Source organism: Protopterus annectens, chromosome 5.part0, assembly GCF_019279795.1.
Source record: "Protopterus annectens isolate FY-2018-M chromosome 5.part0, PAN1.0, whole genome shotgun sequence".
NCBI classification, from domain to species: Eukaryota; Metazoa; Chordata; order Ceratodontiformes; family Protopteridae; genus Protopterus; species Protopterus annectens.
This window is the reverse complement of record NC_056735.1, coordinates 800,613,538-800,628,112: the sequence shown is the minus strand read 5'-3', so window position 1 is coordinate 800,628,112 and position 14,575 is coordinate 800,613,538.

Genomic DNA, 14,575 nt, shown 5'->3' with positions numbered 1-14,575 from the left:
CTCAATCATAATTATATATACCATTCAGGTGAACACTTTAGACAAACTCGAGGGGTTGCAATGGGGGCTTCTTGTGCCCCCATTTTTGCAAATTTGGTTATGCTCGAGTGGGAGAACAAGTACATATTCACAAGCGAATATTATCAATACATTAGGTTGTATACAAGGTTTTTGGACGATATGTTTATCGTTTGGATAGGTCCTATTAATTTGATTCCAGCATTTATTGATTATCTCAACAAAACTACTGATTTTTTGAGATTTACTTTTCAATATGACAAACATAATATAGCATATTTGGATACCTTGATCAGCAACACAGGGAAGGGTTTTGCTTCTATGATTTATAGAAAGCCCACGTTCTCAAATGATTATATACACTATAGTAGTTGCCACCCCCTCCATATTTTTCGAAATGTTGTCAAAGGACAAAGCATACGAGTAGCTAGAATGTCTTCCACAAGAGAGAGTATGACAAGTGAGTTAGAAGTAGTATTTAAATTATTTCTTGACCGTGGGTATCCGAAGACTATGTTGGAAAATGTAACCACTTATGTTAGAACCCAGTGGGGGCATAAATATGTTCCCTTGTTGGGGAAAAGCATGTCTATTACCTCTAATAATAACAATATTGAAAGTGACATGAAAGTGTGTGTAATAAGGTTTACCCCATATACCAATTTAGTGATCGAAATATTGAAAAAACATTGGGAGTTGATTACAACTTCTACATCTATAGGACATATAGTTGGAACAAGGTTAAACACAGTATTCAAAACAGGAAGTAATTTAAAATGAATACTAGAATATGGTAAAAGGGGTTTGGAAGTTAGGGGAAAGAAGGGTACCTCCCGATATGGAATGTGTAATCAGTGTAAAAACATCAACACTAACATAACAATTAAGTTAGACAATATTACTAGATCTATGGTAACTAGTAGGAAGGGGAACTGTAATACTCAACGCATTGTTTGCATAGCTACGTGCACCATGTGCCCTGCATACTATATAGGAAAAACGGAGAGAAAATTCAAGACTCGTATATATGAGCACCTCTATAGAATAAAGAAAGAGGACACCAAGAATGCGTTGAGTAGACACATTATAGAAAATGGAAAGGACCATACATTCAAAGTTGCTATTATCGATCAGGTAGAGGTGGGGGATAGAGGTGGCAATTGGAAAACATATCTAGCTTGGGTTGAAAGCAAGTGGCAAATATGTTTGGATGCAACCACTCCCCCAGGTATTAACGATTTCTTTAGTTTAAAGCCATTTTTAGCCCTAAATTAGTTATTTAAGAGATATTACCAGTACTTTTTAGTATTGGTTTACTTTACAAACTATTTAGCTATGTTGTTATATATATTTTTTTTTATAGCATTACATTGTGGAGAGCACATGTACAGTACACAGAAAAGGGGTAAAGTCTTTTATATATGTTTTTTTAATATATAGTTTTTTCACATGATTATGACAATTTTTATTATACAATATTTACAATAAGTATGACATTAAGGATACAATAGAATATGATTATAAGTAAATAATATTTATTTACATGCTTATTTATACATTTATATATTATGTATAAGTATTACTGTGGATGGTACTACAGGTTTTAAGATTTAATGTTTAATTAGATTATTTAGTGTTGAATTAAACTATTGTAAAAATTTTTTTGGCGCCAAAAACGCTTTAAAAGCAAAGTGCTTACTGTGATTAAGGGTTCTGATGAAATCTGGATTTACCAGATGAAAGCGCTTAACCGGAGACTATATGTTGTATATGCTGGCGTTTTGGTGAATAAACTTGAGTTTTAGAAGCAAAACTTTGGTTCTCTCTTCTCGAGTCTGGGGGACTGTGTCAGCTACAATTGGTTTGTTGGTAGTGATGCAAGGTAGCCTGATGAGAAAAGAGAAGAGGTGAGTATAGAGAGAAGTGAGATTAGACTGGAGATGTGCAGGGATATAGCCATTGTTTTGAGAAACATTCTTTTAGTAGTTGATTGAAATTGTGAGTATCAGGATTAGTTAGAATGTACTGTGGAGGAGAGTTCTATGTTTTGGATATTTTAAAGGAATACGAGGAGTCTGTATGATAGTTGAGAGATTAAGTCATATTAAGCATTAATTTGTCAGATGATCTAAGGGACCTAAGGTTTGTATATGGCTGTACAAGGTCTGAGAGAGCAGGGCAACTGTCAGGTTTGTAGATGACTCTGTGAGCGATTATTAGCTGGTTGAGAGATAGTAAGTTGGGTAATTCAATCCAGTTAAGATGGTGAAGAGTGGAGCAGTGGTGTGATTTATGATGTAAGTTTGAGGTGAATTTGCCTATTTTATTGTAACAAGTTTTGAGGTTGTGCAAGTTTGATTTACGAAGGTTGGTAAAGATTTGGGAACAGTAAAGTAGGGTGGATAGGAAGTGGGATCTGCTGTTGCTGTTCTGGAGTAGTTAGTTAGGTCGGGTTTTGCCCTGTAGAGTACACCAAGTTGTATATTGACTTGTTTATGTTAGTGTTCTATGTTTATTGAATTTTAGATAGTTGTCTATTGTGACACCTAGAAGTTTAGTTTGTTCAACTGGTTCAATTTTTGTTCCATTGTAGGAGTAGATGGGGAGATGGGATGTGGTGAGTTTTGCACTAGCACAACGGAAGACCATAAGCTTAGTTTTGTTGGGGTTTAATATGAGTTGATGGTCAGATAGGTAGGTTTCTAATATCTTGGAGGGCATTTTGTGTTTTCACTTGCAGTTTCTTAATGGAGGGGGCAGAGCAGATGAGACAGGCATCATCAGTGTATTGAATAATGGAAGCTAGTTTAGTGAAGGTACTGAGGTTATTGGTAAATAGGATAAAAAGAAGAGGGTCAAGGATGGAGCCTTGGGGAACTCCAACCATGATGGGTAGAAGGGGGGAGAGTTTGTTACCCCATTTGGTGGCTTGTTGATGGTTAGAGAGAGATAGCTATGAAACCAGGTTAGGGATTTTGTGCTGAGATTATAAGAGACAAGCTTATGGAAGAGTATTTGATGTGACAAGGTGTGGAAAGCTTTGGACTTATCAAGGAAAGTTACAGAAACAAGTTGGCCATTATTTTTGGGGAGATTAACAGTGTTTGTGAAGCTTATACAAGTAGTATTAGTACTATGTCTAGGATGGAAACCATGTTGATATTGGATAAAAGGTTGTTCTGAAGGAAGTGTTCAAGGATCTGTTGATGAATGCAGTTTTCTAAGATTTTGGATGATGGAGAGAGAATGGCAATTGGTCTGTAATTAGAAAGGTCTGTGGAAGGGCCACCTTTGTGAAGAGATATGATCTTGGATTATTTCCAGAGGAGAGGTACATATTGTTCAGAGATAGACCTGTTGATTAGAATAGATATGGGGTAGGAAATGGTTGCAGTGGTACGTTTTAGAAATTAATTGGGCAGTTGATCAGCTGAAAGATAGCAGGGCCTTAAGTTACTTAGGATCTTTCTTATGTAACTAGTTTGGATTGACTAAAGAGTGAAAGAGGGTTATGTTCAGAGGGGTTAGGTATAGATAGGAGAGTGTTTGCACTGTTATCTAGCAAGGAAGTTATAGAGTTAATAAAGTGGGTACTGACTTGAGTAGCTATACACTCAGTTGTGGTGCTGGCTGATGTTGTAGGTGTAGTAAGTTTTCCTGAGATTAGGAGGTGGTTAATGGCTTGCCAAAATTTCTGAGGGCTGTTTTGGTGTTTTTGCTGAGATGTTTGGAAGTATGTTTTTATGCCACGTTTGATAGTTTTTTGGCTTGATTCTTAGTAGTTTGTATGAGGTTAGGTTGTCTTTGTACCTGTTGTTATGTTAAAGAGTCCGGCTATATCCCTTTGCTTGAAGAGCAGTTTAGTCTCTTTAGATAACCATGGCAGTTGTTTGGATTTGGTAGAATTCTTTCTAAGCTAGAAAGTATTTAAAAGAATGCCTTATTAAAATACTGTAGAGCAAGGTCTAACTGAAGGAAGTTTAATGGCGACCACTCATATTGCTGTAGTAGTGTTCTGAAAATAGAGGGGGAGAAGTTTATTTTGTTGCGGATGTCTTTGCATGACATGTTAGCTGTGAATATCTTTTTCCTAAGAAGAAAGGTTGGGGAGTGATCACTCAGGGTATCTGGAAGGCAGCCATCTTTGTAACCTATATTAGGGTTATTTATCAAAATCCAGTCTAGTATAGATTGCTTGTTGGAATTCTTATCTATGTGCGTGGGACAGTTAATGGTTTGACAGAAGTTGTATAAGTTTATGAAGTTGGTGGGATTTTTGGGGGACCATGCAAGCCAGTTTAGGAGATGAGGTGCATGGCAAAGAGAGAGGTGGCAAAGGCTAAGGATAAGGCGTATGAAGAGTTTTATGAAAGGTTGGACACAAAGGAGGGAGAAAAGAACCTGCACCGATTGGTTAGACAGAGGGACCAAGCTAGTAAAGATGTGCAGCAGGTAAGGGTGATAAAGGATAATGAGGAAACATACTCACAAGTGAGGAGATTGTGTTGAGAAGATGGAAGGAGTACTCTGAGGGGCTGATGAATGAAGAGAATGAGAGGGAAAGAAGGTTGGATGATGTGCAGATAGTGAATCATTAAGTGCAGTGGATAGGAAGGAGGGCGTAAGTATAGCTATGAAGAGGATGAAGAATGGAAATGCTGTTGGTCCAGATGACATACATGTGTAAGCATGAAGGTGTTTAGGTGAAATGGCAGTGGAGTTTTTAACTAGATTGTTTAATTAAATCTCGGAAAGTAAGAGGATGCCTGAGGAATGGAGAAAATGTGTTTTGGTACCGATTTTTAAGAATAAGGGTAATGTGCAGAGCTGTAGTAACTACATAGGGATTAAATTGATCAGTCACAGCATGAAGTTATGGGAAAGTGTAGTGGAAGATAGGCTAAGAAGGGAGTTGATGATTAGTGATCAGCAGTATGGTCTTATGCCAGGAATGAGCACTACAGATGCAATGTTTGCTCTGAAAGTGTTGATGGAGAAGTACAGAGAAGGTCAGAAGGAGTTGCATTGTGTCTTTGTGGACTGAGAGAAAGCATATGGCAGGGTGCCTAGAGAGGAGTTCTGGTATTGTATGAGGAAGTCAGCAGTGTCAGAGAAGTATGTAAGAGTGGTACAGGTTATGTACGAGGGTAGTGTGACAGCGGTGAGGTCTGTGGTGGGAGTGACAGATGTGTTTAAAGTGTAGGTGCAATTTACATCAAGGATCAGCTCTGAGCCCTTTATTATTTGCAATGGTGATGGAAAGGTTGATAGACGAGATCAGACTGGAGTCCCCGTGGACGATGATGTTTGCAGATGACATTGTGAGTAGGGAACAGGTGGAGGAGACCCTGGAGAGGTGGAGATATGCTCTAGAGAGAAGAGGAATGAAGGTCAGCAGGACTAAGACAGAATATATGTGTGAATGAGAGGGAGGATAGAGGAATGGTGAGGATGCAGGGAGTAGAGGTGGTGAAGGTGGATGAGTTTAAATACTTGGGATCAACAGTTCAGAGTAATGGTGAGTGTGGAAGAGAGGTAAAGAAGAGAGTACAGGCAGGATGGAATGGGTGGAGAAGAGTGTCCAGAATTGTGACAGACAAGTACCAGTAAGAGTGAAAGGGAAGGTCTACAAGAGGGTAGTGAGACCAGCTATGTTATATGGGTTGTAGACAGTGGCACTGACAAAAAGGCAGGAGTCAGAGCTGGACGTGGCAGAGGTAAAGATGTTAAGATTTGCACTGGGTGTGATGACTGTGGACAGGATTAGGAATAAGTATATTAGGGGGTCAGCCCAGGTTGTAAGGTTTGGAGACAAAGCCAGAGAGGCAAGATTACATTGGTTCAGACATGTGCTGAGGAGGGATGCAGAGTATATTGGGAAAAAGATGCTAAGGATGAAGCTGCCAGGTAACAGGAAAAGAGGAAGGCCTAAGATAAGGTTTATGGATGTGGTGAAAGAGGACATGCAGGTGGTTGGTGTGACAGAGCAAGATGCAGAGGACAGGAAGAAATGGAAACAGATTATCCACTGCGGTAACCCCTAATGGGAGCAGCTGAAAGAAGAGGAAGAAGGCAAGCCAGTTTACGTTGATGTCTCCTAGAACTGTTTCTTGAGAAAAGTTGGTAGAAGCTCAGCAGAGAATGTTGTCTAAAGTAGGGAGGTTGTTAGCAGGGAGAAAGTAGATAGCAATAAGAATTATAGACTTATGGGAGTTGATTTCTAGATGTGTAGTTAATATTTCAGTGTTAGGGAGTTCTGGAGAGGTGGCGTTTAGTTGCACCAATTGAGTGAGTCTTTAAACATGATGACAATATCACCACCCCATTTGGACAACCTGTCTAATTTGATTATACTATACCCATTGAGAAGTATTTCCTCATTTTTATATTGGGCTTTAGCCGGGTTTCAGTTATCACGACTATGTCTGGGGAGTATAGGGCAAGCGTAGCATGGAATTCATGAACTTTGTTTATTATTCTTCTATGGTTGAAATTGGTTATGAATAGAACAGAGTGGCATCTTTTTGGTGATGGACAGTGGAGCGAGGAATTGGAGGGGGTTAGGTTAGTTGGGTGAGGTGGGATGTTATAGAAGAGCTTAGGCTGGATAGGGCTAAGCAGTTGAGTAAAACTGTGTGATTAATAGAATCACATAGTCTTACTTAACTGATTAGCCCTATCCAACCTAAACAGCTAAACAGTTAAGTGTGATTCAACAGAATCAAAAGCTCAAATAACATCCATGAAAAGGACTCCTATTAGACCCTTATTAGTGTTAGTGAGGATAGTGTCTGTAAGTGTGCAGAGCTGTATGGGTACTTATATATTTGATACGCAATGGTGATGAGTGGAGAGAATCTTACATTTGTAAACAAATTTGGTGAGCAGGTTGTATACTACTTTTTCCTAGCAGTTTGCTCAGGTATGGGATGAGTGCGATCTGTCTAAAGATTGCAGTGCAGGTTGCTTGGTCATTTTAGGGATGAGGTGACAATCCCTGTTTCCCACATGTTAGGAAGGAGTTGTTGTAAGAGTGAGAGCTTAAGCACAAATCAGATATAAGGAGCTATGATGTATTTCTTGAGTTACCATGCTGTGATTCCAGCTCTACCAGATGGGCTATTATTAGGTGCCTTTTGTATTAGGGAGTCAGTTTCCTTTTGGAAATATTTCTGACGTAGAATGGAGTCAGCTAGGGTTCTAGTGAGGTGGATAGCTAGTCTGATTGATTATTGGAGGGTTATTGGTGAATTCTGTGACATTAGCAGTGAATACAGTATGTAGAATGTTCTGTTTTTGCTATGTCAAGTCAGGTGATTCACCTCTTTCAAGAACTGTCTTGAGTTGGAGAAGGTGTTGGTCTGCCAGTGGAGGAAATAGAGTATGTTATTCCTTCTAATAGCTTTCTTTGCTTTATAACAAAGACACAGCTGAATGCATATTTTTTGATAGTGTGGATTTAGAAGACTATGCTCACCTCTCCTTGCATTAACTAATTCCTTCATAAAATTTTTGAGCCAAGGACTCTACTTGTACAGATGGCTTAACCTTCTGTGTGTAGACAAAACTGAACTTAATGCTGAAATTAATACCTAACTAAATAGGTTCATAGGTTCATAGGATGGTACTAGGCTATCGGTCATAGGGCCTATACAAGTCTAGCCATAACAATTCCCTGGATGTTTCTTCCCACACTATTTACTTCCATGGACCCCTGTCTAGCAGGGTGACTGACATGATCCCCGGGGTGAATTTCCTTTCTCCCATCCAATCATCAAGGTTCCTTTTGAAGAGGGCCAAAGAGGCGCTCTGCTTCACATGTATGGGCCTTCTATTCCAGAGTCTGGGGAGTCTGTGGGTCAGGAAACTATCCCTCCAGCATGTTTTTTTATAGTGATGACAAGGTTTAGATCCCTGGAGCGTGTGGCTCTGAGGGATTGGGATTTCTTTAAGTGTAGCATGTCCAACAGCTTTGGGTTTGACATGGCTTTGTATGTTAATCAGAGAACGCATCGGAGTAGACGATATGTGACAGAGTATAGCTGGAGTTTTTAAGGCGGTCAGCATAGGGCATCTGCTTTAGGCCTGTGATTCTTTTAGTGTGGTATTTCTGTGGCCTTTCCAGTTGTTGCAGATGTCTTGAGAGGTACATACCAAATGGGGCATTGTATTCTATAATGGGTCTAATGAGGGATGAGTACAGTTGGACAATGACCTCATTTTTTCTGGATGAAAAGCCCTTAGTGATGAGGTGTGCCACATAGAAGGATTGCTTGACTGTTGTGGCGATGTGGTTATTGAAGGTGAAACCACTGTCCACCTGTGTCCTTAAGTCTCTTATCACACTTTTGGTATTTAGTGTACAGCCACCTATGTGGTAATTCATGGGTACATGTTTTTTCCCGAAGGGGATAACTATACATTTTTTGGCATTGAGCTTGAGCCCATGGCTCTGGCACCAAGCATCTGTTTCTGAAAGGCCCTTTTGTAGAGTATCAACATCATTTGGGGATTCAATAATGGCTCCCAGTTTGCAGTCATCTGGGAACATTGTTAGCTAGAGTCCCTTAATGTTGACCTGTACTTCAGAGTAGTAGATGCCAAACAAGGGAGGTCCCAGGACTGAACCCTGAGGTACTCCACTTGCCACTTGTCTGGAGCTGGATTTGGAGTCAGCTATTTTTACAGTGTGGGTTCTGTCAGTAAGCCAGTTGGCAACCCATCGTGTGATGTAGGGATTAATGCCCAGCTTTGTAAGTGTATCTATGATTCCAGAGTGGGGGATTTAGAATACTATGCTCATCTCTTCTTGCATTAAAATAAATTAAACTTAATAGAATAGAACAGAATAAAAAAAATTATATTGGCATTAAGATATTTTTGTCCCAGTATAGTTATGACCATTAAGACACCCTTCCTCCACTGACCCATTCTACCTCCCACTTGCTGACTGAAGTCAAATTGTTTAGTGAGGACAGTTAATCAAATACAAGCCATCACTGTTCAGATGTTTATTTTATGGCTTACCCATTATGTTACAACCCAAATGCAAAAAGTGAAATGATATCAGTGTGGAGCTACGTCTGCTGACAGTCTTCTTGTGCATTCCCCCCACTGTTTCTGAGAGTGATAACATTTACTGTCTTAACCTTGTAACACGTTGGCAAAAATTCAACTTATTACTCATGCCCCAGATGACCACTCAGGTCTCCTGTATTGCATTCATGACTCCATCCTACTCAATCCTTGATCAGCTGATTCATGTGGTCATAGTTATCTGTAAGAACACTACATCAAATGCTGGCAGTTTTCTTTCTCAGTGAGCTTACAGACAGCACAAGCAAAACACCAGTATTTCTCTCTAAGATCCCTATCACTGTGTAAAGAGATACATTTAATTGAGAGTTGTCAATAAATTTACAGGGATTATCTCAGATGAAGTTTGACACTCTGCTAAAATGCAACAGTATTTATGTTTGACTATTCCCTCATTTTGTTGCTATCTGCTTTTTGAATAGCAGAGTATACTAGAATCTTTTTTCTGGATCATAGTGGATGGAGATGCTCGGAGACATGAACACAGGGTCAGTAACTACTGACTTCATACTCCATTCCACCATATACCGTAACTTCAGGGATGCCCCTAATTTTGGCTCAAAAGTGTACACTGTAGCATCCTAAACTTGACATATTTTGACAAGTTATTTGTTAATAATAGCAGCATTTAAAATGTGCATCTAATTTAGGACCTTTTCATTAATTATTTTTTGCTTTGCCTCTATTTCTGGAAATAAAAGGATGAAAGTGATGCATCCTACACACAATCACCATCCTTCCCCAATGGATCACAGTTCAAAGACCCAAACTCAATGTGTCCACTCACTGGGAAGGACTCTGCTGTTTAGACAATTAGGCCTATTAGCTCTATATCCATTAAATCCCATGAACATAGAAGGGAGTGAATATGGATGTGACCACCATACTGCGTCCATCAATGAAAATATAATACTGTGAAGAACTAAGCTATAACCCAACTTGCAGACATCAGTTGGACATTTTGGTATGTCATGGGAATTGTTATAGTGGTGCCCTATCTTTTTCGATCACATGGTCATCTGTTTCCCTGTCCATGTATTCTACTGATTATACCACATTTGCAGATTTATTTCCTGGAGAAGCTGAAATGGAACAATTCACAGCATGCCTTCAACATCATTCCCCCTTCCCCACCAGCTCCTCCAGGACAACTAATCAGACTTCAGTTGTCTTAGTCATCATCAGGGCTGTATCCATCTCATCAAGGAGCTGGTCTGCATATTACAAGAGTTATCCTAAACAAGATTTATTGCTTCATTTAACTTTCTTTTTCCTGTGGATACAACATAAGAAAGAAAATGTCTATCATTTACAGAAAAATGTGTTAGTTGTCTTACTTAATATCTACACCTTGCAATGTGTACTGTCAGATGAGTCTCAATAGTTCCCAGACTGAAGATGTTCATTTTGTTCTGATATCTGTGCATGACTTCTCCAAAATTACTCTGCAGATAAAATTCACTACACATCTACCATAGAAGTTCTGTTAAATGTAACCAATTTCTCACAGAAATAAATAGCTATTTACTTGGATCTGCAACCAACAGCTGTTTCAAGGATTGCAGATGGTGCTCCTTTTTGCTTTCCTGCCTGGATCTCACCCTTACACTTGTTATAATGCTCAACATGACCCTTCCAACTTTGTGGCACTTTATTACTACACTCTCTGTAGATTTATACTCTTTAATTTTTTACTTTCTTTTTGAATTAACTAGCCTCATTAATCTTTCCTGCAACAAGGAATTCATAGGATACATAAAAATCAAAACGCTGTAGAAATTTAAAATTTTAGCTGAACTACTACAACTGCATAGATCCACTATGAAACATTGACTGACAAGATGTAGAAAAAACACATCTTTAAACCCAAAGGTCCAAAACCAAAAGTATGAAACATGAATTGTAGGAGTCATGCCTCAATGCAAGCAAAAGTGGGAAAAGCCCCTACAAGAAGGAAAAAAAAAACTTGCTAATCAGTGTAGTCACTGCCGGTGTAACGCTGGCAGTGATTTCACTTGGAAATACAAATAATTTTGTTGTGAGATTGTTTGTGCATGTATTTTTGAGAGAACAGAGCACCTTTGTACTTTTTTTTATGTTTCAACATTTGAAAATTAATTTGAATTATTCTAGAGCACATTTAGGTTTTAAAATCATAGGTTAAAAGGAACTTTTTTTAATTTATCATAAGAAGTTAAATTGCTACATGTCAACAATGGCATTATAGTACTGTATAAATAAATGAAGTGAAACAGTTTTCTTTCATATGATATGGTGATATGAGATACATGGTGGAATGAAGTATGAAATTACCAGCAGCTGACCCTGTGCTCGTGTCTCCAAGCATCTCCACCCACTGCGATCCAGGAAAAGATTCTAGTATACTGTGCTATTCAAGAAGCAGACAATGAATGGTGGGCTTAGTCAAATTTAAGAAGAAAGATAGTTACATTTTAGCAGTGTCACACTTCATCTGAGATAGTCCCTGTAACTTTATTGATAACTCTCAAATAGAAATGGAATATTCTTCTGCTGTGTCATGTGATTTGGACAGTTGACACTCGGGTAATCTAAACATTTTTTTCAGGCAATCTGATCTTGACCATCTATAAAAGTAACAAAACTTATTTTATTAAGTATGAATAAAACTTAGGTCAACGATCTCAGTGGCGCCATTGACAGAAGTCTTCATATTAGAACTTACAAAAATAGTCTCAAATGACAGTAAATTAAAAAAATCTCACTGATTTAAAGAGAGAGGCATCATATTGCATTTAATGTGGAAGAAAACACCGTTTTGCATCATTTATTTATACAGTGCTATCATGCCTTCATTGACATGTAACAATTTAATCTCTTAGGAAAAATTATCTCATGTTTTTAAAGTCTTTTTTAACATCTGATTACAAACCTACATGTCCTTTAGCATTTTTTAAATTCATTTTCAGATGTTGAAACAAAAAATACAAAAATACTCTGATCTCTCTGATATACTACCACAAATGATCTTGCAACAAAATTATTTATATTTCCAACAATAAATTCTCTAATATGCTTCTGAATTCTGACTTTTACCAGCTTAATTACCCTGACCGTGTAAAATAAACAGTAATTATAAAGTAGTGTCATAAATCAGTGTTAAAAATTACACTAGAACTTAACATTTTTTATGAAAACTGCACTCAATCAATATTCTCTTCTGTCACTATACATATGCAGACACGTGTGTGTGTGTGTGTGTGTGTGTGTGTGTGTGTGTGTGTGTGTGTGTGTGTGTGTATACACACACACACACACACACACACACACACACACACACACACACTCATAAAGGTCTGCATATGTATCCAGCAAACTCACCAAAATAAACCATAAAAGATTTGGGTAAGTATTAATAAACTTCTTTACCCAGGTCACTCCATTACACCAACTCCACAAGGCACTGACCATGAGAATCCTAAGCAAACTGCCAATGCCTTCAATACCTTTTTCACAGAGGCCTTTCAAACTCTTGCCAGTCAGCTAGCATCTGATAGCTTAACTCTGCTAATCTCAAGTGCTAGCCCACTCCCTCCATTTCACTTGCAACCAGTCCCAACATCAAACATTCTCACCCTTATCCAAAAACTTAAACCAACTACTCCCTCAACTGACCAACTACCTGCTGAACATCTGCAAATAGCAGCCAAATCTATAGCCTATCCCATTTCCATCCTGATTAACAGAACCATAATCAAATGATACATCCCAACTATCTGGAAAATCTCTTACATTATCCCCCTAGACAAAGGTCGTAACTCTTAACAAATTTTCTAACTACCGCCCCATAGCCTTACTTTTTCCTCTGGCAAAAATAATGGAAAAATGCATCCACATTTACACTACTAGACCACCTAATCCAAAATAACTTACTTTCCAAATGTCAACATGGATTTAGGCCATTCCACAGTACTACCACTGCCCTCTTATCCTTTTCTGACTGCATTAATAAAAACCGTAACAACATTCTTTCCTCTGCACTCTTTATCAATCTTTCAAAAGCATTCAATATGGTTAACCACCAGATACTTATAAATATCCTGAAATCTCTTTCACTAGATGCATTGGCTTTAAAATGGTTCCAATCCTACTTAGATAACAGACAGCAGGCTGTGCTATGGGATAACAATCTATCTACCCATCTCCCCATTACTCTTGGTGTCCCTCATGGCTCCATATTAGGACCTCTTCTATTCTCAGTAATTCCTCAAGCTACCTGTATACAATACGCTGATGATTCCACATTAATATGCTCGGCCACTTCTCCATCTGAACTACAGTCCCTAACCCAAAAGGTGTTTAATATAGTAGAACAATGATTTACACAGCGCTGCCTCCTCTTGAACCCACAAAAGGAAAACTCTTGCTCTTCACTCCTACCCAGATGTTCTCCACGGTAGATTTCACAGTCATATCTAGTAATGGTACTCTCATATCTCCAGCTACAACTACCAAACTCCTTGGAATAATAATAGACGACAACCTTAACTTTGACACTCATATTAACAACACTATAAAAACTGTAAATAGAAAACTGGGCTCCCTCTATAGGATCAAACCATTTCTTACTCCAGCAGGCAGAATAACTATTGCCACACCTATCTAATCTCTATACTCCTCTATGCCTCACCCATTTATAATAATCTGTCAAAAAATAACCTCAACAAACTGGAAAACTCCTACAATAACATTGCCAGATTTGCCACTGGCAATCCATTTAGAACCCACCACTGTTACAATTTAAAGCAGCTAGGATGGCTTGAGCTACAAAATCAGCTAAAATTTCACCAACTTTCCATTGCCCACAAGACCCTTTACCAACCTACTAATACTTCAATGCTTTCTACCCATATTACCCCCTACAAAATTCTTAATACCTTACACACTTCAAATAAACTACTTGTTTGCATAAGTAAATCCAACAACTTGGTCGGAGACTCTCTGGTGTCTAACACTGTTGGGAAAAACTGGAACCTACTTCCTAGTGAACTTGCATCACTGTCCTCAATATCACCTTTCAAATATAAACTGAAATTATACCTTACAACACACTGGTTTTGCCCCTGTACTAACCCTGACTAACTTCCTCTTTCTATTACTAGCTACTGCTTACCCACTAAGTCCAGTTTCCTTGATAATAAAGTGAATTTTATCTTGTAGATAATATCAATGTTTGTAGTGATTTCATTCTTATGGTTTGTTATATGTATGCAATAGGTTTGTGATATAGTTGTGGAATGAGCTGTTATCATTTGTTAAATTATGTATTGTACCAACATTTTTATTAGAATTGTGTTCTTGGAGCTTATCTCCCCGTGCCTCTACTGAAAATGGGTATATATCCAATTAGACTAGCCCGGTCAACAAATGTAAAATAATAAAATAATAATAATAATAAAACAGAATTTTGCACCATTCCTTT